The 25,812-nt window shown below is 36.0% G+C and overlaps 1 long non-coding RNA gene across 1 annotated transcript in view; it reads left to right on the forward strand.

Annotated features, from left to right (window-relative positions):
- Positions 1–14,728, forward strand: part of LOC130453683 (uncharacterized) — a 158,069-nt gene extending 143,341 nt beyond the window's left edge. Inside the window, exon 3 of the long non-coding RNA XR_008911167.1 lies at positions 14,425–14,728. This is a non-coding gene — a long non-coding RNA (uncharacterized LOC130453683). The remainder of the gene's footprint in view (positions 1–14,424) is intronic.
- Positions 14,729–25,812: the final 11,084 nt, after the last annotated feature.

Here is a 25,812-nt window from a genome sequence, read left to right on the forward strand (position 1 = left end):
AAACGGTTTTGGAGTATCATATTGTTTAATTTCCAATTGGTTTTAGATTTGGTTTTCCATGTACCATTACTAATCATTATTTTTATTGCCTTGTGATCTGAGAAGGCTGCATTCATTATTTCTGCTTTTTTGCATTTGTGTGCTATGTTTCTGTGACCTAATGTATGGTCAATTTTTGTGAATGTGCCATGTGGTGCTGAGAAGAAGGTGTATTCCTTTTTATCCCTATTTATTTTTCTCCATATGTCTATTAATTCTAATTTTTCTAAGATTTCATTCACTTCTTTTACCTCTTTCTTATTTATTTTTTGATTTGATTTATCTAAATTTGATAATGGTTGGTTTAAGTCTCCCACTAGTATGGTTTTATTGTCTATTTCTTCCTTCAATTCTCCTAGTTTCTCCATTAGAAATTTGGGTGCTATATTATTTGGTGCATACATGTTGATTAATGATATTTCCTCATTGTCTAGAGTCCCTTTTAACAAAATATAATTACCTTCCCTATCCCTTTTGATCAGGTCTATTTTTGCATTGGCTTTATCAGATATCATGATTACCACTCCTGCCTTCTCTCTATCAGTTGAGGCCCAGAAGGTCTTACTCCATCCTTTAATTCTGATGCTGTGGGTGTCAACCCGCCTCATGTGTGTTTCTTGAAGACAACATATGGTAGGGTTTTGGATTCTAATGCATTCAGCTATTCGTCTACGTTTTATGGGTGAGTTCATCCCATTCACGTTCAAAGTTATGATTGTCATTTGTGGACTCCCTGGCATTTTGATTGCCTTCCCTAATTCTAACCTTTTCTTCTTCGGCTCTACCTTTTAGTCCAGTGATTTACTTTGAATCAGTCCCCCTTGTCCCCTCCCTTGATGTTTCCCTTTTTAGTCCCTCCCTTTTTGTTCCCTCCCCCTCCCCCCTCTCTTTCCCTCCCTTTTTGTTCTCCCTCTCCCCCTCCCCCCCTTGGTTTTCCCTTCTCCTTACCCTTGTTGGGTAAGATAGAATTCAAGATCCCAATGGATCTGGATGTTTTTCCCTCTCAGAGTTGATTTCCCTGAGATTGAGGTTTAAGTAACCCCCCCCCTCTCTTCCTCTCCTTCTTATAGGAGTTTTCTTCCCCTCCCCTTCCCCTGTGAATCTTTGTGTGAGAACCATTATTCTATTTGGTCTTTCTTTACCCCCTATTTATACATTACATTTTCCCCACATATTAGTATACATAGGTTGATATAAATGTAGTCCTTATAGAAGAGAGTTTGAGTAAAAGAAGATAACATTTTTCCCCTTTCCTTAATATTTACCTTTTCAGGTATTCCTTGCTCTTTGATTTTCGGTATCAAACTTTCCACAGAGCTCTGGTCTTTTCTTTGCAAAAAGTTGGAAGTCTTCTATTTTGTTGAATGCCCATACTCTCCCTTGGAAGTATATAGTCAGTTTTGCTGGGTAGCTGATTCTTGGTTGGAGACCCAGCTCTCTTGCCTTTCTGAAGATCATGTTCCATGCCTTACGATCATTCAGCGTAGAACTTGCAAGGTCTTGTGTGATCCTGATTGGCATTCCTTTATATCTAAATTGTCTTTTTCTGGCTTCCTGTAGGATTTTTTCTTTTGTTTGATAGCTTTGGAATTTGGCAATTACATTCCTGGGAGTTGTCTTTTGGGGGTTTAGTGTAGAAGGTGTTCTGTGAGCTCTGTCAGTGGATGTATTGCCCCCTTGTTCTAGAATCTCTGGGCAATTTTCTTTGATTATATCTTGTATCACCATGTCCAGTTTGGTGTTTATTTCTGGCTTTTCTGGGAGTCCAATTATTCTTAAATTTTCTCTTCTCCCCCTGTTTTCCAGATCTATCACCTTGTCGGTGAGATATTTTATGTTCTCTTCTAATTTCTTGGTGTTTTGGCTTTGCTTTATTAGTTCTTGCTTTAAAGCCTGGTTTTCTTTTACAGTTTGGTCAAACTGGTTTTGTAGATGCGTGAATTTCTTTTGCATCATTTCCCACTTTTCCTCCCAGAGGGCTTCCATCTTTTTGGTCCTTTCTGATTCAAATTCTTCATGGGTTTGTGGAGAGTTTCTATTTCCTTTGGAAGATTTTGGAGAATTTTCTTGTATATCTTCTTCTATCTGCTCTGTATTTTGTATTTTGGCTCCATAGAATGTGTCCAGAGTCGCCCCTTTCTTCTTATTTTTCTTGGTATTTTGGGGCTTCTGTGCTTCTGTGGAATTTGTCATCTCTGAACGTGGAGGATTGGCTTTTCTTGTCTTTGTCTGGTGATCAGTGGCTTTAGTCCTGGGCAGATGTTGGTTCTATGAGCGTTCCCTGGGTTAAACTGAATATGCCTCACTGGAACTGGAATGGAAGGGTCGGACCACGAGGCCACACTCTCCCCCTGGCTCGATTTCCGGAAGTTGCCTTCAGAATCCCTGGCCGTGAGGCTGTTTCGTCGGCCTGCGGGGGGATGGGCTGCCGCTTCCCCAAGCTCCGAGAGCACAGACTTTCACTGAGACTTGGATAGCAGGATCCAGCCCGTGAGGCTGTCTTGCCTGCCCTGAGGGTTGCTGTTGTTTTGACCAGCTCTCTGCAGCGGAGGCCCCAGGCAGTAACTTTCACCTGGACCGACCAGCTCTTTGCAGCGGAGGCCCCAGGCAGTAACTTTCACCCGGACCTACCGGCTCTCTGCAGTGGAAGCCCCAGGCAGTAACTTTCACCCGGACTGGGACTTGGGTAGAAGACCCTGAGGGTTGTTGTTCCTCAGACCCTGCTCTCTGAGCCCGGCGCGGCTGCCGCTTCCGGGAGCCTTGGACTCTGCGCTCCTACCCCTGAGGTCCGAGGGATCTCGGGTTCTGGCTTTTAAGGGGAGCCGTACCTTTTGAACCGGGTCCAGGTCCAGGAGGAGGGTTCCCAGGGTCTGTGCTGTTGATCGTTTTGAATTTCGGCGCCTTAGGAGCTTCTAGTTTGAGATCGGTCTGGAAGGGTTTTCCGGAGATCTGAGCTTCAGCTTTCTCTAAGCCGCCATCTTAACCGGAAGTCTCCGTTTTTTTTTTTTTTAATTAAGATCAATAGTACAACTTGTAATGCACATTGAAAAAGTACTAAAATCCCCCAAATTTGCAATAGCCCAATTAATTACAATAGGAAAAAACCCACTAACATGTTTCACATAAATTGTTGTATGACATAAAAAAACCTATGAACTGATGGATATTTGTCACAATCTTTACAGACGTAGCAACCTTGGCAAATACAATTTTAAACAAAGTAAAACTTATTTGAGTCTAGAACATCATCAATAAATCTAGATATCATTCTGGTGAAAGGATAAAGTGAGCTGAAGAGATATAAGTGAGAGATTCTCCTCTTTTGGGAACCATCCAGTGGTACCATGCCCTGGGATTAACTTCCCAGCTCCTTTGGTATGAGATTGTGATGTCCCATCCATTCACATTTTTATAAATGTGAGAGGTTGAGATTAAAATTGTATTTCACTTCAGCTACTAAAATGGACCTTACCTCCTGTTAGAGGCAAGAAAAATGATCAGAGTTGAAAAAAAATCCAAAAACCATGTCTAAAAACCCCTTAAAAACAATTTGAGATTTTTTAGCTCATTAAATTTTCCAAATGTTGTTATACAATTGTAACCAGTTTTGATGAAGTCCCTCCATCCTCTATGTGACAATTTACAAAGTCAAAATAGAAAAAAGGCTCTTTTCATATATGGGCTTATTCAATAATGTTTGTTCAGTATAGTGATAGGTGAAAATTAACAAAATATAACATTAGTTAAAACCCAGCACATAAAAATGATTCAGTGTAACAGAATAGTATTGAATGCATTAACATATGAACTTAAAAATCAACAAAATTAAATCTTAAACAATCAGCAAAATGCAATAAAATACAGAGATTTTTTTTAAAACACTGGAGTCTGAAAAGCCTTAAAAACATATCCTCTAGTCTCTTTAAAGTTCATTTTTGTTTTGTTTTGTTTTGTTTTTATCCATTGAGATGCCTTTTGTCAGTAAAGTGGTGGGATTTTCCATTGCAAGGAAGAACATGGATTTTAGGAATCTCAAATTGGTCAGGCCCAAATGGCAAAGAGTTGCAGGGAGATGAATTCCTCCCCTGAATCTCAGGTAAGATAAGTAAAAGTATCAGTGCACTCAAAAAACATACTTTGAAATAGGAAATGCACTGCGCTCTCATAGAATATGCCATATTAGTAATCAACTTCCTATTTGAAAAAGTCTCTTCCTTCTCCTTGCCCCTCCCCTCCACCACATGGAGGATAATTGTTGCCTAAAGAAAGAACACCCCAGTTTTTATCAGTGGGTTTCTGATTCAGAAGACACAGTGGCAGCTACCAGCAGCCTGGGGCCTGGGCTGTCCTGGGGCGATCTGTCTGGGAGGCTAAAGATCATCTGGGGCTGGGGCTGGGGCCAGAGTCAGGGTCAGGGCTGGGACAGTGATTTGGGTCAAGCAAGTCCAGAACTGATGACTGGAGGCAAGTGTGGATGGAGAGTAGAAGCAGGCAGCAGGAGCGAGCTGAAGGAGTGGTTTTGCAAGGGTGGGTGGGTGGGGCGAAAAGCCTTGGCAAGAGAAAGGTGGTTTTAAAAAAATTATCTAGGCTATCAAAAAAAAATTGAAAGTAATTCTCTCATCCCTTTTGGTCACCAACTATTATATTTAAAATTATATCTCTAATAATAAAAATATTATATTTTATGAGGTTTTTTAAGGATTATTAGAAATCAAGGAATAGAGAAGATACAAAATAAAACCATGTGTCCATGGCTGATTTGCCCATTCAAAATCCCCATGCTTAGAGCATGGTAGGTGTTATTGTACCAGTTAAATACCAATTGTGATCTCACCTACTTGGAGACTCAGGTAAGGTTATAGGCAATTCTGGGAAATACCAAGGACTTCTGGGGATTGAAATCTGGGGTTCAAAATCTCCATTTTTACAGAACAAAATATCAAGGATTTCCAGGGAAATAATGAAAAAAATGCAAAGGAAGGTGGCCTTGTTGTCCCAGATCTCAAACTATATTACAAAGCAGTGGTCATCAAAACAATTTGGTACTGACTAAGAGACAGAATGGAGGATCAGTGGAATAGACTTGGGGCAAGTGATATCAGTAAGACAGTCTATGCAAAGCCCAAAGATCCCAGCTTTTTGGGAAAAAATCCACTATTTGATAAAAATTGCTGGGAAAATTGGAATACAGTTTGGGAGAGATTAGACTTGGATCAACACCTCACACACTACACCAAGATAAACTCAGAATAGGTGAATGACTTGAACATAAAGAAGGAAACTATATGTAAACTATGTGAACATAGAATAGTATACATGTCAGACCTTTGGGAAGGGAAAGATTTTAGAACCAAGCCAGACTTAGAAAGAGTGACAACATGTAAAATAAATAATTTTGATTGCATCAGATTTAAAAAAAAAACTTTTGTATAAACAAAACCAATGTAACCAAAATTAGAAGGGAAATAAACTGGGAAACAATCTGCATAACAAGAACCTCTGATAAAGGTCTAATTACTCAAATTTACAAAGAGCTAAATCAATTGTACAAAAAATCAAGCCATTCTCCAATTGATAAAAGGGAAAGACCCTTCTATTCCTATACTTTCTAGTGCTTTCAATAGGAATAAGTGTTGTATTTGGTCAAAGGCTTTTTCTGCATCAATTGAGATAATCATGTGATTTTTGTCGATTTGCTTGTTAATATGGTCATTTATGTGGATGGTTTTCCTAATATTGAACCATCTTTGCATCCTACCTGATCATAGTGAATAACCTTCCTAATCACTTGCTGGAGTCTTTTTGCCAGTATCCTATTTAAGATTTTTGCATCTATGTTCATTAAGGAGATTGGTCTATAGTTTTCTTTCTCCATTTTTGACCTGCCTGGCTTTGGATTCAGTACCATATTTGTGGCATAAAAGGAATTTGGTAGAACTCCCTCTTTTCTTATTACATCAAATAGTTTGTATAGTATTGGAATTAGCTGTTCTTTGAATGTTTGTTAGAATTCACTTGTGAATCCATCAGGCCCTGGGGATTTATGGCTTTTCAGGTAGACCAATGATTCTCAAATTGTCTGGTTGTGATCTGTTTTCTTGACCTGCCATCTTGTCAGTGAGATATTTTATGTTTTCTTCTATTTTGTCAGTCCTTTGTCTTTGCTCTATTAATTCTTGCTGTTTTGCAAGATAATTGGTTTCCAGTTGCACAAATCTGGTCCTTAAGGCCTGGTTTTCTGTTATAATCTTTAGGTTTTCTGCTTTAATCTTTTGAATTTCCTTTTTTTGTTTGGCCTATCCTGATTTTCATGGATTCCAGCTGTTTCTCCAATTGGGAGTTCTTGTCCCTCAAACTGTTATTTTCTCTTTGAAATATTTCCCACTTTTCTTGCCAGAAGGCTTCCATCTTTTGGATAAGCTCCAATTTAAATTCTCCAGGAACTTGTGGACAATTTCCATTTTTTTTGAAGGTTTTGGCATTGTTTGGTTTCTTCCTGTATTTCTTCTGTAGCCTGGGTTTTTCCTCCATAAAAATTTTCGAGGGTCATGGCCTTTTTTTTTTGTTTGTTTTTGTTTATTTTTTTGGTGATAGATGGAGGTTGTGGCTCCTGGGTGCAATTTGCTATCACTGTGTGTGGGGGGGTTTCTTCCCTTTTTAATCAGAGATCTAAGGAGATGGACAGGTTCTCTGTGTATGGAGTCAAGGAGAAAGGATTTTGCTTGAGGCAAGCTCTCGAATCTCAGCAGCTTCTCCTAGTTCTGCCCTTTCTTCTTCTGCTATATCCTTTTAAACTACTGGTTTACTTTTAATCAATCCCTCTAATCCCCTTCCTTAATATGCTCCCCTTTCTGGCCCCTCCCTTTTTGTTCTCTTCTTCTTTTTTTAGGGTCTTTTAAGTTTCCTCCCCCCTCTCTTTCCCTCCCTTTTTACTCCATCTCCCCTACCCCCCCCTTAGTTTTCTTTCTCACTTACCCTGTAGGATAAGATAGAATTCAACACCCCAATGGATCTAGATGCTCTTCCCTCTCAGAATTGATTTTGCTGAGAGTAAGGTTTAAGTATTACCTATTAGCACTCACTTCCTCTCCTTATTATAAGAGTATTCTTCCCTTCACCTTCCCATGTGTATCTTTGTGTGATAAATATTATCCTATTTATTTTATTTCTTCAAGTATCTCTTTGTGCCATCTTTGATTCCCCCTCTCCCTTTTTCTTTTTTGCATATCATCTTTTAACCCTTAATTTCCCAATCTCTTCCTGTGAATGACTCTTCTAATGACCATAATAATGAATATGGAGTTAAGGAACAAGGATTTTGCCTAAGGCAAGCTCTCAAATCTCTGCAACTTCTGCTGTTTGCTGCCCTTCTCTGTGCTCTTTTCCCTTGAGAGCCCACACTCTGTGCTCTTCAGCTTGCTGGGGTTTCAGGTGTAGCTGCTCTCAGGGGTAGGTCTTTGGTGGCCTTAGTCAGCTCCCAAGGACCTAGAGGTGCCCCTTACTCACTCTAGAGGTGCCCCTTCCCTTGCTCATTTGCTGATTCTGGCATGCGCTGGCCCTGACTGGCTCCATAGGTGGGGTGGGGGATAGTAGATCAGCTTGTGTTTTGATGGGAGCTTTTTCACCCCCTTATAGTGTGGAAATGCCCAAGTCCCATGTATCTTCAATGCACCCTACTATAGAGTCCCTTCATTCTAATTAATTTGGTTTTTTGGTCTTTTGAGATAGTCTATATCAGTGGGTGCTGAGGAGAGGAAGAGTCTTGAATCTAGACTGCTCCCATGTTTTTCTCCCTTACTTTTTAAAGCCTAGACATAAATCAAGCCCTGATTTGTAGTATTGGTCATTTACCTTGGTTGAAAATGCTTACACTAAAAATTTAATATTTAGCTCTCACAAGTAAGTTTTGGTTGACTCCAACATTCCTCTGTCCTATGGCTATGTGTTTGTGCAAAATATGTCAATGAGTCAGAGTCAGAGTTGGTAATCATTTATTAAGTGCCTGCCTTCTGCCAGGTTCTATGGTTGGGAAACAAAGAAATATTTGATATATCAGTTCCTGCCCTCAAAGATCCTATAATCTAATGAAGGAATACAACAGAAAAAAGAAGCTAAAAATCATGGTGGGGAGGTAGACAGCTACTTGGTTCAGGAGCATGATGAAGTCCTTCAACAAGACTTAGAAATGAGCTGAAGAAGTGACACTTTTGAAAATTATTGAGTAATAAGTTCCTTGGGATCATGAAAACCAGGAAAATACCTTAGTGAAAAATTATCTGTTATATGACTATATGTTTGTGTGCTTTTATATTGTATACACATATATCCATGTACATATATGTCGGCATAATTTTTCCTCATAATAGGCTGATTAATGGATTTATGATATAGTCTAGTGCTGAGATTTTTAATCTAGCGTCTATAGTCCAAGAAAAGATTTTAGGAGGTCCAAGAATTTGGATAGTTGGTGATCACAACTATCTACCTATATCACACCTAAAAGTTAAAATCTGGTCAAATACCCTCATTTTTGGATGAGAAAATAGGCCCAAATAGACTTTCCAAAGTCACACAGATATCTAATGGTGGGGTTGAGGATGGAAATGAGATACTTAGAACAGCAGTTCTCAAAATTTTTGGTTTCAGCACTCCTTTACACTCATAAAATTTACTGGAGACTTCTCCAAAAAAGGTTTTATTTGTGAGGCTTATATCTATCAATATTTACTGAAATATAAATTGAAATATATGATTTTCAAGAGAGTTTTGACTTCATAGACTTTTAAAAAGATCCTGTGGACCTTATATGGAACCCAGCCTATACTTTGAGAAGCACTAATCCAAGTTTAAATGTAGTCTTTTTTCCAAGATGATACCATCAAGCTCTTAGACTGAGAAAACCTGTTAAGATCTTTGATGGACTGCATCAATTACATTTTGTGAAACAGTGACGTAAGGTCCCCACACTGGTACTTACCAGTGAGGGAGGAGTAAGATATGTTTCTGCCAGAAAAATTTCTTTGGTGGTGGAGGCTGGATTCCTCAGCCTCTCTCAAGCTGAGACAATCAACATATTCTAAACAAAGGCATCTGGAAAAGGTCTCGTTTTACATTTTGATTGATGTTCCATTAATGTTACTGGGAAATGGTTTTCCAGACAATTCAGGGACATAAATATGAATCCAAGACATAAGCATGAATGTCAATGCTCACATTTCAGGACATGTTTCTCCTCCTTACCTGACATCTGTAGCAAAGTATAATTTTCCTATCTTAGTAAGTTTAAATGAACTCAGATCAGAGTGTGTGAGAGCTGGAGTTTCTTGTATAGACAGGGGATAGGAGATTTTCCATAGTTGTTGATCCATGAATATCCCTGTTGAAGGCTAGTGATAGTTACTGTCTACTCCTTATTGCTCTTGTTGGAGTCACCATAAATAATTCGATTTATATATTATCAAGTTCCTACTATGTTCAGTGGACTGGGTACTGTAAATTTGAAAAATATAGTCTGTGCCTCTAAGAAGTGTATAGCATATTAGGGGTATCACATTTATACACAGATATGTTTAACACAATCCAAGTGAGATGAACAAACATTTACTAAGCACCTATTATGAGGGAGGTTTTGTGCAAATGCTGGGAATACAAAGAAAGGTTACATAATCTCTGTTCTAAAGGAGTTCCAATGTGGGAAACATTATATACATATATATATATGCATATGTATATTTATGTATTTATATATGTTATAAAAACCTATATTACCTTTCATTCATACTGTGTGTATATATATGAAAGATAATCTCTGAGGGAAAGAGCTAACAGAAGGAGAAGGCAAGGAAAAGCCCCTTGCTGAAATGCAGATATACATGTTAAAATAGGCCTCAGTGAAGCCAAAAGGCAGAGGTGAGGGGAGAGTATTTTAGGCATCTGGTGCAGTTTGTGAAAAGATAAAAATGGAGAGTCATGCATGATGGACAAAAAGTAAGCCAGTTTTCACAAATTACATGAAGTACATGAAGAGGACTAAACTGTAAGATCACAAAGGGAGAAAGGGAGACATTAAATGCTCCAAATTGCATCTTATATTTGATCAGAGGTAATATTAAGGAAGATTGAGGGTAATATGATTAGACCTATACTTCAGTAAAATCTCTTTGACAGCTCAGTGGAGGAGGGATTAGATAATCAAATGGACCTGTGATCTCATTGATTTGATGGCCTCTCCAATAATGTGGACCACAGCCAATTCATGCTTGCCTATACCTTGTGACTTTTATCCATGTCATCTCATAACTTTAATATAGATATACTGGATGCATATGAAGTATTAACGCAATTTAAAAAATAAACCATATAAGGTATTTTTTTTGCTTGAAGGTTCAATTTGAGAAACTAAATAAATTCCAATCATTTTTAAAATATACTTGGAATTCTTTCTTGGGGATTACCATATAAGGAGAAATTATACTTTTGTTACATTGGAAGAAATTATTATTATTATTAGTGTATTCATGCTTTTTATTATAATACTATTTTATTTTTCCAGATTCCTTGATAATACAATTTTTAATATACATTTTATGATATTTTGAAATCCATGTTCCCTATCTAATATATAATATAGATTTTATATATGTTATCATATAATATATATATATCCATGTTTGCCATGTTGTGAAAGAAGGCATATATTGCTTCAGGATTGCAGAGCTAAATTAAAGTTTAATTTTATAACAATTTTTAAATAAATAAGTAATTTTATTTATTTAATAAATATATTTTATATAATATATAATATAAAATAATAAAAAATAAATAAATTTATAATAATAAAATTAAAGTTTTATTTTATTCTTGAAGTATTATATTTTTAAAGTTTATTTTCTGACAAAATAGAACCGCGTGACTAAGTTTTCTACCTGCTCAAAAATCCCTGCTCTACCAAAACTGCCAACAGGAAGGAAAGAGCACTAGACATGGAACTCTACCCAATTTATCTCCTGTCTACATCAGTACATAATGATAGGAAGTGAGTGGGCTCCTGGAAATTTTAGTTTTACTGGGAACTGTGGTTTTTAGGGTAACAGATTCCAATTTCACAGTATACTATAGAAAACATTCCTGTCGGAAATAAAGAATGGTGTGACAAGGAAATCACTTTTAAGAGACTGATATATATTAATTTAAGGTCGCCAAGGAATTCAGATATGTAATTCCTAAATGAAAACTCAAGTCAGCCGTCAACCTTTTATGGAGTTTTAATTACAAACAGGAGGAAGAAAGGAATTAGAGATAGAGAGATAGAGGTAGAGAGAAAGGGGAGAGAAGGGAATAGGGCTTAAATACCCCTTCTGTTTAGGCTGGGCCAAAAGGCCCAAGCCCTTAGATAGCTGGGGCAAAGAAAGGAGATCAGTCCCTATTACTCACGTGACCAAAATGGAGAAACAGTCTCAGAGCCCCCACCTTCAGCTTCCTTCAGAGCAAGCTTCTCAGAGCACACTGCAGCCACCCCGACAAACTCCTAAAACACCCTCTGTCTTCAGATCCCTCTCTCTTTAAGGAAACCATCCAAGTTGCCTCCCCTCAGTTCTCACATCTACCAATCACTGTCCATCAATTTCCCTGTGCCAATGGAGGCTCTAGCTTAACCCAGGACCTCCCAGAGGTCTCTGGCTTTGCACATGTCTGTTGAAGGTCATATTTTCAAATAATTAAATCTTTGATCCTTTGCTACAGCCCTTCCTAAATCCTGTTAACCTGAGTAGGGTAGAGATTGGAATAATTAAATTTTGATCTATGCTGCAGCCCTTTCTCAATCCTGTTAGGACTGAGTAGGGTGGAGATTGATTCCAAGTATCTCCATTGTATCAATTCCAAAATCAATCATGACTCAAAGAAATTCCTGTTCTATGCTTAAGCATAGGTCAAAGTCCTTTCCATTGTTCAGCAAAAGGTTTCTGTCCTAAAGTAATCTTAAGAAGGGAGGAGGGGGAAACTCTCATGCCAATGGGGTTCACATTCCAATAGCCAAGACCCACTATCAATAGGAAATTTTTCAAGTATGAAATTTCCCAATGGTGAAATTTCCAACATTTATAAGTCTAAGAAATTTTGAGGTTTACAATGGTATGTTTCAATTTGCATTAGGATAATTTTTGGGTAGTTTGTTTTAGCACTGAAAAATAAATTTATTTAGGAAGAACTATCATTTTTATCATATTAGCTCAGCTTATCCTTGGGGAATTAACATTTTTCCAGTTGTTTAAATCTTACTTTATTTGTGTAAAACTTTCAAGTTTTTTCCCCTTGGCATAAATTCATAATAATATAATTTATGATGCTATACTTTGTCTCTTTCAGGGAAGTCACATTGAACATAAAGCTATCAAGGAGAAAGCTGTGACTGAGTTAAATAATTGTTAAAAGACTGACAGGCATCCTCAAGTCAAAACTTAATGGGGAAAATATATTTAGTGTAATTGACACTTATGCAATATCATTCTTGATGCATACCTTTGGCACAGTAAAGTGGACAATAGAACTAGAAGGTATTTATATAAAAACCCATGCAATATTAATGGAACTGAAGCCTCATCAACCTATGACAGCTATAGAAAGATTTATACTTCCTCATCAAAAAGGAGGGGAAAAGCATTGATAGATTTCTCAGAGAACATGATAAATTGATTTTAATTTTATAGAAATTCTTTTGGAACAGACCAGTTCCCAAAGCAATAACAATGGCTTACAATATGTATGTTCCACTGAATATGTTGAATATAATCAAAATTGGCATTTTCCTCTTAATACATCAATTAAATAGATAACTTCTAATAGTAAAATCAAATGAAACTAATCACATCAGGGTTAGATGATAAGTATCCACCCCAGGGTTATTAATCAGTACAATTTATGCAATAACATGTTGAAAATTGCAGTATATCACAACAGATTTTGACAATTTAGTATTTACCATATACCTAGAAAGGCATGCTCAACAAGTAATTATCAAGCACCTACTATGTGCTAGACACTATGATAAGTCCAAGAAACAAAGAATGGCAAAAGAAGCTACTCTCAAGAAGCTGACAACATAATGCAAGACACAACATTTGAACAACTATAACAATTTTGTCAATAAGATATAGAAAAGTTAAATTGGAAATAATCTCATAGAGAAGTCACTAAGATTAAGGAGAACTAGGAAAAAACTAGTTGTAGAATATTGAATTTTAGCTGAGAGTTGGAGGAAACTAGGGAAGACTGGAGAGAAAAGTAGGGAAAGTAGGCAACCAGTAAAAATATTTTGAATCAGAACATTGGAATGAGAGAGTGTTCCAGCCATCAGTGATAGCCAAATGAAGATGCCTGGAGTTGGTAAATGAAGTTCCATGTGTCAGGAACAGCAAGAAAGTGACCATCATTCAATCAAAGAATATGTGAAGAGGAGGAGGGTCTAAGAACGGGAAGATAGGAAGAGGCAAGGATTTAAAGATCTTTACATTCAAAATAGAGGACTTTCTATTCAAATCTGAAGGTTATCAGGAGTGTCACAAAGGCTGATTGAACAGGGTAATGATATGGTCAGATTTGTATTTTAGAAATTCTGTTCATCAAGTAAATAAAGGATGGACTGGAATGGGGAAAAACGTGAGTTACGAAGACTATTTCAATAGTAGGCTACTTCTGTAGTACAAGACTTGAGGTGACAAGGTCCTGCATCATGACAGTGGCTGGGTCATGGAAAAGGATTATATGTGAGATATATTATGAAGGTACAGTTTTTAGCATTTGACAAAAATGGCTTGAAAAAGCCTCTTTGGTGGGTAGTATTGCAGACTGATTGGTGAAGTATAAAAGTATTAAGTGTAAAAGTATCATTGTTATAGTGAGGATTTCTAAAATTTTACCCAACCCAAGAGGCTAGCTATTCTTATACTAAATAAAGAAGCATTAAAATATCCTTCACAATAAAACAAACAAATAACACTGGAATTTGAGCATCATCACAGACAGAACTGCTCCCTACAACTTTCTACATATAATTTTGATACATAAAAATATAACATTATTTTGGTAATTATTTTCACACTAAATATTCATAAGTGCCAGACTATAAAACCTAAACTACAAAGCTTTCAAACATGTATAGATATAGGACACAAAGTAAAAACTATGTGAAAACTCTTTGAAATACATATTCTCCCTGCTGTACTATTTTCACTTGGAGTTGTCACAAACATGCTTTCTGTGAGTCTGCAGAGATAATCTTACAGGGCAATACTTTTATTCAGTTACAAAATGTAGTCCTTCTTTACTTGCTCATTAGACCCCAGACTATTAAATATTCAAGAATCTATAACTGTCATTTTTCTTCAGACTGTTCCTGTATGAATTTCAGAAAAAAAAAAGATGAAAAGAAGATAAAAGTAATATTCCTACCATTACTACGATGACTACTACTACTAAATTACTACTACTACTGTTACTGCTTCCAAGGCAATAAAAGATTTCAAAATAGAGACACCTAGAGGAAGAAATTAAAACTGTGTGAGTTGAAGAGAATGTGTGATAACTTTGATGTCCTCTCTACTACTGGAGTTTGACCAAGGACCCTTTCATTGAGTCTCAAGAAAATAAATATTCCTGTTAAATTGCAAAAAAAAGTCATTTTATGCACACCACCACAAACATTAAATATAAGATAATAATAAAAATATGATTAGATCTCAGATTGTTACTGTCTCAATTCTATAAAAAAAGATATATTAATGACAATAATATAGCCCAAATTAATATAAGACCTCCTTCTTTGCTTTAGTTTATGCCATTTTATTTTCATATACCTTTGAAGTGAGTGCTTTGTTTTTTTGTTATTTTATAGACTGAAAAAGTCATGCTCAAGGGACTTACTTTGAAAAAAAGGTCCAAAAATACTCCTAATCTCATTTTTAGCTTTCTTATTACTATTATTGTATAAAGTCATCTCCTGGTTGCCAGCTCACATTGCATCAGTTCATATAAGTTTTACCGAATATCTCTGAAAACATCTCTATCATTTCTTATAGGACAACAGTATTCCATTATATTCATATACCACAAGAAAATCCTATAGTTGATGGCTTTTCTCATTTTCTGATTCATTGCCACCATGAAAAAAGCTGCTATAAATATTTTTCATACATATGTATCTTTTTTCCCTTGCTTTTCTTTGGGAGTATAGACCTAGTTAGCATTGGTATCCCTAGGTCAATGAGTATACGCAGTTTTAATAGTTTTTAGTGCATTGTTCCAAATTTCTCTCCAGTACAGTTGACAGCTCTACTAACAGTGAATGCATCAATTTAGTTATTCTCCCACAGCTTCGTCAGTGTTTTTCATTTTCATTTTTTGTCAGTTTTGTCTATCTTATGAGTGTGAGGTAGAATCTCAGAGCTGCTTGCATTAGCATGCCTCCTAGTATTAGTTATCTGAAGCACGTTTCTTATATTCCTGTTGAGAGCTGGGAGATTCCCCCCCCACACACACAATCCTAAAACAATCTGTTCATATGCTTCTAGCATTTTTCAATTGGGGAGTGGCTCTTAGTCTTACAAACTTGAATACATTCTCTATATATTGTAGAAATAATACTTATTGCTGTAAATATTTTCTGCTGACTTTCTTCTAATTTTATTGCATTTTTTGGTTTTATCAAATAGTATTATTTTTATGTAATCAAATGTAACCATTTTATATCCTGTGATCATTTCTATCTCATGATTAGTCATAAACTCTTACTTGATAGATAATTTTTTTCTTGTCTCCTCTGAATGTGTTTATACTTTCACCCCGTGTATGTCAGGCACCCATTTAGAGATTATTTTGAGATAGAATGTGAAATGTTGTTCTACGTGTAGTTTGTCCCAGACTGATTTTCAGGTTTCCCAACACTTTTATGTGAAATAGATTTTTTCCCCAATAACTGTGATACTTATGTATATGCAACACAAAGCAAGTATGATCATTTGCTTCTGTATATTGTATACTTGCAATCCCCTTTTCTTCCTGTTTTTTTATTATTTTCCTTAATATTCTTGACTTAGAGTTCCTTCAGTGAATTTTTTATAAATTTTATTTTTTGCAGATTACATGACAATACAATTTCTTAATATTTGTTTTCTAATATTTTGCAATCCATGCTTTCACTTTCTCTCTCACCCCACTCCCTCCCTAAGAAGGCAGGTAAAGGGATATAAGTCATACATATTTTATCAAATAATACATATTTTTATGTTTGTCATGTTGTGAAAGAAGACATGTATGGTTCTCACTAGAGAAAAATTCATGAAGGAAATAAAGTAAAAATGGTATGCTACAATTTGAATTCAGAATCTATCTGTTGCTTCTATTGTAGTAGAAATCTATTTTTTTGTCATAAGTCTCTTGCAGTTGTCCCAAATCCTTGTCTTGTTGATAATACTTAAACCATTTAAAATTAATTATCTTACATTATTGTTGTTACACAATGTTCTCCTGGTTCTGCTCAGTTCATGTTGCATCACTTCATAGAAATCTTTCCAGGTTTTATTGTGATAATCTTGTTTGTTATTTCTTATGGCACATCAGCATCCTTGACATTAATTTAATAAATTATTTTTTCTAGCTTTATAATCATTTGATAATTTGATAGAGCATTTAATAAGCAATCTAATTTAGTTAGTATTGTTATTTTAGTTATTTTAGTTGTTATAAAATTATATATGCTTTTACCATATATGTGGGATATACTTTGCAAGAAGAGAGTCTTTAAATGTGTATTTTGTTTCACTTTATTATTAATTAGAACTATTAAATATTACCCAATATGTCACCACAGGGAATCACTCCAACATTCTTCAGGTCTTCTTTACTGTGTCCTGGTTCTAGTGAAGCACTATAGCTGTTCACTGCCATTTTTGGTCCTTGCCATATGTCCAATCTATCTTTTCTTCCTATCTTATAATTTCTGATGATGTCTTTTACTTCTATTCTTCCTTTGAGATCCTCAAAAGTTATATATAACAGCCTACTTACTCCTAGAAAATTTCTCTCCATTGCCATCTCTGATGTTCATTTTTAATTCTTCAGAGGTACTTGTATTCATTGAAATGCTGAAGGAATATTAGTATCAAAATATTAATAAAAAAGCTTTTACTTCCTCAAGAATTTTAGGGTAAGTGAGCTTTACAGTTTCCAAAGGCAATTAAGCTTGCCCTCCTCTTTTTTCACTCTGGGCTTAAGTGATTGCCAATTGTACTGTATACATACAACTGAAAAATTTCAATTGGCCATTCATAAAAAGCATATGGAAATCTAGATAATATATATTCTTTATGCACTTTGCCTTTGATGTATGGATGGAAAATACAGGAGTCAAATAGAAATATAAGTTGAGATAATACAATGTATTACATGACTAAATGCCAAATAAATGTTGTGAATAAGGGTGGGGTTCTTTTTTTTTTTCTTATCTCTGTCCTATATCTGTCAAGAATTTCATTGACCAAAGAATTGTATTATATTGATTGGTAATATTGTAAAATTGCCTGTAATTAAAAAATAGAACAAAACATAACAGCAAGGTTTTAAGTGGCATTCATCATCCAGCTTTCCATGGCATAGATACAACCAGCTTCTATTATAATGTTAGGTTGGTGGGAGGCAGAAGTTTTTCATTGGGGTTCCTCCCATACTGAATACATGGTGAGTTTTGAGGTATAGCAAGAATAAATATTCTGATCTTTGGTCATAAAGGGAGGTGACTTAATAAGGTAATGATCACAAATTAGGCAAAAGGGAGGAATTACATTCTGTTTTGTCTTTGGAATAATGCTCTTACTGCCATAAGTTGGCCATTTGAATGACTTCTAAAACTCTTCCATAGACATTTAGTAAGACCTAGCTATATACCTATACAATTTGAAGGATAGATACATACTAGAACAGAAAAGAGGTAATTATATGCTTAGAATTCATACTCCCTGAGGAATTTAGATGAAGAGAATTCACTCTGTAATTTCTTAATAACATAGTGACATAGGACTCTCTGTGAATTATCATAGTTATTATTATCATTTTTTTTTAAATTTGAGCACCTTTTAACTAGAGAATTATGATAACCAATATCAATTGGGAATCCCTAAAGAATGTCTCTTAAGTCAAGGAGGAGTTGAGCCCATGATGCTTCGAAACAGAGATTGGAACATTGTTTAGTCCCTCATGAGTCATATGTGGGAGCTCAGTCATAGGCAACATGGTCAGATCATCTTTGAAGAGAGGAGCTAAATTTGCAAGCCGAGTTACAACAGGTTAGCATTAGCTTTCCAGAAACCTTAGGATAACCATGTATTTAAATATGTGTGTGTGTGTGTGTGTGTGTGTGTGTGTATAATGCTACACAAATGAATATAAAGAAATATCTCTCTCTATATGACTTTCATTGATTATGACCATGATGCTTTGTACTTGAGTTATTTAAAAAAATATTTTAATATTTTTAAAATTGCCACAAGATGCCAGTAGGATTCATCTCTGAGGCAACTTTCAGGTGATGAGTAATCATGGAATACTGCTACCTGATGTGGTTTTCTTTTTATTATAAAAATAACTTATTTCCATTCTCTGAAAATAGATCATGAATCAAAATAAGCTAAATAAGACATGGAATGCAAAGACAAAAATGAAAAGAAATGACTATTTTTCTCCTAATGTTCTTTATAAATTTCATTATATTCCTGATTTACCTAACCAATCAATTTAGAGGGAGGGGAGAGAATAATTCATTCCAAACTTTCTGTGTCTCAGAGGGTCAGAAGTTTTATTCTAGATCCTGACCAAATACTTGCTTATAACTTTATCTCCATCCCTTTGTCTCCTCCCTAAACCCCACCCCATGGCTCTTAAGACAGCAAACATCCTGGTCTGACTCTTCCTATCAATCAGTCCTTGCTTCTTAACATCTCCTTTCTCTCTCTCTCTCCCTCTCTCTCTCTCTCTCTCTCTCTCTCTCTCTCTCTCTCTCTCTCTCTCTCTCTCTCTCTCTCTCTCTCTCTTCTCTCTCTCTCTCTCTCCCTTCTCTCTCTCTCTCTGTGTCTCCTATTGTTGCACTGTATTTTTGACTGTTTCATTCTCTCTCTCTCTCTCTCTCTCTCTCTCTCTCTCTCTCTCTCTCTCTCTCTCTCTCTCTTTCACAACTCTATCTCTCATTCTCTTATCTATATGCCTTTAGTTTCTTCCTCCTCCTTAATCTTTAACAAGGAAAAAATTGTAAATATTTGCAGATAACAACTCATAAGAAGAAGAAGATATGAAACAAATGAGTTTGGTAACCAAGGAGAAGGTTAGTTTTCTCAGTATAAATTTAGACCACACATTCTCCTAGGTCAGACAAAAGAAGTAAGAGCCATCATCTAGGCCAAGTATAGATGAGGGAGGAGTAGAGCTAGTAGATTCTAGTGCTCATACAAATACTCAGAATTCATGTTTCTGTTCACCTAGTAAATGTCTAAGATTTGAAACCCAAATTACATAGCTATTTAAAAGAGGTTTTACATCTTAGCCTAAAGTGATGTACTTCAGGGAAAGAAAGGCTAGTTTTATTATGTGCCATATGGAAAAACATGAATACTGTCTCCATTGCCATGGCAACCGGTGTCTTCTAATAAGTTAAGGACACACTAGTTTTATATGAACTGTCCCTCCTGGGGAGGGGAAAGGACTTAGTCTCTTGCCTCAGCTGCCCTCTGTTTATGGAACTGCATCTTCAAAGAGTATTATTTGCTTAATAACATCAAGCCAAGACATTGTATTTTCAGACACTTTGTTGGAAGTCAGTAAATAATACCCAGCTAGTTTATTACAAAAACCTACTTCAAAGCTCCCACAGGCATAACACATTATAATGGGGAACATACATTATTTTTAAAAGAAAAGTTATCACTTTAACTGCTTGACCATACTTACTACACCTCAACAATATCACTGTTGTATCTATAAATTAAAATATCTCAGGGTATATTGTTTCCTTTCTAAGCTAAAAGCTTAGAACTATATATGTATTCCCCCCTTCCTTATCCTTTTTTTCTTAATAAAGTAAAAGCTCCAACCTTCTTCTCAGGCAGCCTGATCTTCAATCCATCATCAGAGGGTTTCATCTGGATGATGCATTATCCTAACCTAGCACTGGAGTCCAATCCCTTTGGTAATATATTACTCACTGACAAATGCCAGCTGGCAAGAATTGCTTTTGTGATTCTCAACAAGAGTTACCTCATTATTTAAACAATGAATTATTTTTGAAAGGATAACTACTAGTTGAAGAAAGGGAGAGTGTGTTAACACCTGGTCTGGGAAGGTACCCAAATCCAGCCAAGATGATTAGAAGCCTCTTCTTTAATGAATGGGCATAACTTCATCTTTCTATTTTGGAAACCGAACAAGTCCTTCTGGGGAGGATAGTGAGAAACATTGCTCTCCCTGTTTGGAAGGGATTCAAAGATGGTAAGGGATGTGTAGCAGCTCCTAAAACTGACACAGTTATAGACATTTGGGAGGAACAACTATTCAAAAAAATAAACTACACATTTGCATTGTCTTGAGAGTAAGTTGATCCTTCTTTGAGGCTGACAGACAGTTTTCATTTCTAGCAAATATTCAGGTCCTTTCCTGACAGATGACAGTAACAACTTGCACTTCTCTCAAAGAGATCCTGTGTGATAAGCATTGCTACTTTTTATTATTTCTATTTTAAAGAAGAACTGAGGTTCAGAAAGGTTAAGAGAATTTTCCATGGACATATAACTCGTAAGTGGCAGAAGCCAGAATTAGGCTTCTCCTGGCAGTTACACTTTTCTGTAATATTATGCTGCCTCTTCAAGTGCATGTTACTGAGGAGATGGTAATTTATTTTGGATACAAGAATGCATTGAACTTTGTACCAGTTATTATATTAAAAAGAAAACTAAAGTAGATAATGCTAATAACAAAATCTACCTCCCATCTCTTTTGGGGAATTTAAGGATTATAACTTAAACCAGTCAGATCATACAAATTTAGGATTAGAATACAGTAATGAGACATTTATGGACCATAGATTAACAGTTATAACTTCTCATGCTTGGACATTAACAAAAGATATAATAAAGGCACAGCAAGACTTCAGCTAGATATAGCTCCCTCTGGCTCCAGATCTGTAGAAGAAATAGCATATAATCCAAAAGGTATGTTTTGGGTAGAATGGGTAGAAATCTCATTAAACCTAAGTAGCCCTGACCTCTCATCAGTGACTTTTTAAATCTCAGTTGACCAGAAGTTATACTAATAATTACATCCTTCAACCCCCAGACCAAGTGAATCCTTAATTGCCTCCTTAAAGGAGAATTGGTTGTCTACATAAAACAGATATCTCTCCAACATGAGGATTTTAAATGGAAAACTTCTCAGGTGGAAAAGAGTTCTTGTTACTCTTATAGCAACAATTTTAGAGTGTGTCTATTGTTTTGTATCTTAAGGATAGCAATGAAACCATCAATAATACATGTTCATATTTAATGGGTGGCAAAAGTGAAGTTTCATAAGGTTAAGGCACTAATTGGCTCAAGATCACCTCATGGATTAGTGGCAGAACATGCATATAACTTCTGTCCAAATGTACTTTTTTCACATCATTTTCCTTTTTCCAAAGAAATGACAGCCTTGCAAATGCCCTCTGTCATTAAGCTTGACCTTACCACAACTGACAACTGAATTTTTTTTATAATGCACATCTCTCTTTGTCTCATATATTCTATTTATTCAGTCAACAAATATTTATTAATAACCTTTTATATACCATACACTATGCTAAGGACTGGAGATACAAAGAAAGACCCAAACAAAACACAAAACCCTACCATCCTTGCTCTCAAGAAGCTTATAATCTAATGATGACATGAAAACAACTATATACAAACAGGGCTTCTAGAGGGCAAATTGGTGATAAGATCAGGAAGAAGTAAGTAAGATGAACTAAGAATAAAGAAAAGCTTCTTGCAAAATGTGGGAACTCAGCTGAGATTTTAAGGCAACTAGGGAAACAAAAAGAATTGAAGAGGAAGTATAGTCTCAGAATGAGGGATAATGTCCTAAAAATGTTGGATTCTGAAAGATGGAATGTCTCATTCAAAGACAATAGTGTTACTAGATTGCGAAGTATGTGGAGTGGAGTAAGATTTAAGGACATTAGGAAGGTTGAATGGGACAGTATTATAAGGAAATTTAAAAGCTAATTATAGAATTTTTTTATTTGACCCTTGCTGCAATAGGAAATCACTGGAGCTGATTCCAATGGACGAGGGGGCGATATGGTTAGACCTATGCTAAGGAATATGACTTTTACCACAGAGTCGTGGATGGATTAAAGTGGGAAGAGACTTGAATCAAGGAGGACAACCACCAGGCTGTTAGAATTCAATAGTCTATGTATGAGTGGTAAGTGTATTGATTTAGAATCTTGACCCCTGAACTACATCTCCCACAATTCCCTTTCCTGTTGTGCATCATTTTATGTGGATTGAAGTTTTTTAGTTTAGTTAATAGTTTTGGGTTTTGGTCATGCTGACTCTCTCTCTCTCTCCTGGAAGCTCCAGCTCTGGCTGGACACACGTGGAAGTAGGGAGCAGCTGGCTAATGTGGATTTTCTCTGGATTTACTTTTCCTTTTGCTCTAAGTTGATTTTAATGAATAATATTAAAATAATTCTTGGAGTATCAGATGTTAATTTTAATCTTTACAGTTGGAGACTTAAGAAGGGACTTAGAACTCGGTGTTTAAAAAAAAAGCTGGTCCTGCCCAAAGCTGAGCCATGGCCTCACCTGTCTGCAGTGCCAGCCTGGGTCACAACTCCCCTGCTGTTTCAAGTCTCTGCTAGCTTGCAGAGCCAAAACACTCCTGGCTTGGTTCCTGCTCAAGAGGCCATACCTCTTGTTTCTTCCCCCTTCCCAGATTATGCTGCCAGCCACCACTCTCTGTTGGCCTCCACACTTAAACCTGGGCACTGCTGCTGCTCTTGGATCCTGGAAGGGATTATAACAGCCCCGAGGAATGTTTGCAATTAAATCATTATAGGAAGGCCATTGTAACAGCAATGGACCAAATTTGAAAGCCTTTTACAATCCAATGATAAGACACCCTCACAATTCATGGATAAACTCATTGAGGTTGGGGGTCGGTACCTAGACCTTGATATTTCTAAAGACAAAGATATTAAGCAAATACAGCAACACTTTGTCAACAACTCTTGCAGGGTGGTCCAGAATTATTGTAAAACTCATTGCCCATGGTGGTCTCAGATGGTCCTTGAAGAGTTGAGGAAAACTACTATTTATGTCTTTAAAGGCCAAAAAGAAAAACCAGAAGAGACTAATATATAGAAATCATTCAAAAAGAAATCAAATCTTTGTAGTATAGGTTTGATAAACAAGACAAAGGGCATGATGCTCAACCAATGGCACTAGTCCCTCTCCAAGAATCTAACTATCAGTCCCCTACCTTCTGCTTCTGTCAGAGGAAGGACCACATAATGACAAAATGTAGGACTTTGTTCCAGGCAATAAAATACAATATTCACTGGAAAAATTATTAAAGAAACAATTATAGAAATAATAGACACTGGAGCTTCCTGGTCTGTATTGAAGAATACACCTGATTCAGATTGCAGTTCCATTGTTCAATAAATATTGTGGGGTTATTCGGGACACCCCTAAAGATTAGTGACTGTAGGACCCCTTAGTGTTGAACACTCTTTCATCTTAATGCCTGCCTCCCCTATAAATTTGCTGGGGAGAGACCTTTTGTGCAAGCCTAGGGCCACAATAACTTGATCTCCAGATGACTCAATGTCACTGGAATTGCCTGAGGAATCCTTAACTTTACTCCCTGTACTTCTTTAAGATGCTCATGAGATGAAGGAGACTCCTATTTCTCAGATCCCAATTGATGCACCTGAGTCTTTCTGGGCCACATCATCTTCTGATGTTGACCTACTTAAATCATCTGTCCCTGTCCAAATTCAAACAAACTCTAGCCCACCTCCTTCCATTCCTTAGTACCTTATTTCAAAGGAGGCAATTGATGGCATTACACCAGTAATGAATTCATTGATTGACCAAGGCATCATAATTTCCTATAAATCTGAATACAATATACCCATCCTGCCTGTTATTTTTCCTTCCTACCTTCTTCCTCCCTTCTTCTTCCCTTTCTTCTTTTCTATCTTCATTCTTTCCTTCCTTCTTCCTTCCTTCCTTATTTATTACCTTCCTTCCTTTCTCCCTTACCTTCTGTTTTAGAATCATATATAGATACTGGTTCTAAGGAAGAAAATCAGTGAGGGCTACACAATGGGAGTGAAATGATTTGTCCAGGGTCACACAGCTAGGAAGGGTCTAAAGCCACATTTGAACCCAGGACCTCCCATCTCCATGCCTAGCATGCTATCCACTGAGCCATCTAATGGCTAACACTCAGATTTTTCAATCATCATTAGAGTGTGTGTGGGTAAAAGTATGACAAGAAGTTCATACCATCAAAGAGCTTTAATCTAATGAGGGAGACAAAATGCCAACAAATAAATACAAAACAAGTTACATGAAAGATTAAAAGGAAATAATTAAGCGAGGGAAAGCATTGGAATTAAGAAGGTTTGGAGAAGGCTTCCTATAGAAAATGGGATTTTATTTGGGGCTTAGAGGAAATTAGAGCATTCAATAGTTGCAATGGATGAGGGAATGTGTTTTTAGTCATGGGGTCCTTCAGAGAAAAAGACTAGAGCTGTGAGATAGAGTATCTTGTTTATATAACAACCAGGAGGCCAATGTAACTAGATTTAAAAGTAAATGTTTGGAAGTAAGGTGTAAGAAAACAGGAAAAAAATAGAAGGGGGATGAATCTCTGCATGCCAAATATAACACAATGATACAATAAACAATGCTGTCAGAAAATGTTACTTACCAAATTATATAAAGCTAATATGTACTTTAATTATTCTAAAGAGAAACAGGAAATTAGAATTTTTTTGAAAAATGTTTCTACTCACAAAGCAAAGAAAATTAAAAATAAATCAACCTTTAATGAAATCCTATTTAATATTATAGCAATACGAAATAGACAATATGGTGACTAACATTGTTCAAGCACTTCTACTATATTTCACCCTAATATGACTCACTACTCAAATGAGTTTTCAAGTATAAACATTTTTTCTACTGAAGGAAGTTGTATCAATGAATCTTAAATTTAATTTTCTTTATCATTATTTTCTTTTAATACCTGAGTCCCTAGGCAAAAATAGTAAAGGTGGCAAAATTCCTGAGTCTTAGATCTATTATTACCTTTTCTCAGAAAATGTTTTGCCATGATGTACAGAGAAAAATTTATCAAAAAGAAAAGGAGGATGAAAAAAAATCAGAGATGAAATTCAGTCTTTAAAAATTAGAATTAAACAATTAGAAAGAAATGACTTCCAAAGGCAACAAGAATATATAAAAACATCAAAAGAATGGAAAAAAATTGAGGAAAATATTGAACATCTTGTTGATTAAATAACAGACCTGGAAAATAGATCCAGAAGAGGCAATTTAAGAATTAGTGGACTACCTGAAAATCATGACCAAAGAAAAAGCCTGGACATTTTTCTGCAGGAAATTATCCAAGAAAACTGCCTTATTATTCTTGAACAAGAGGGTAAAAAGTGGAGATTGAAGGAATTCA

This window comes from Monodelphis domestica, chromosome 4 (genome assembly GCF_027887165.1).
Source record: "Monodelphis domestica isolate mMonDom1 chromosome 4, mMonDom1.pri, whole genome shotgun sequence".
Classification (NCBI taxonomy): domain Eukaryota; kingdom Metazoa; phylum Chordata; class Mammalia; order Didelphimorphia; family Didelphidae; genus Monodelphis; species Monodelphis domestica.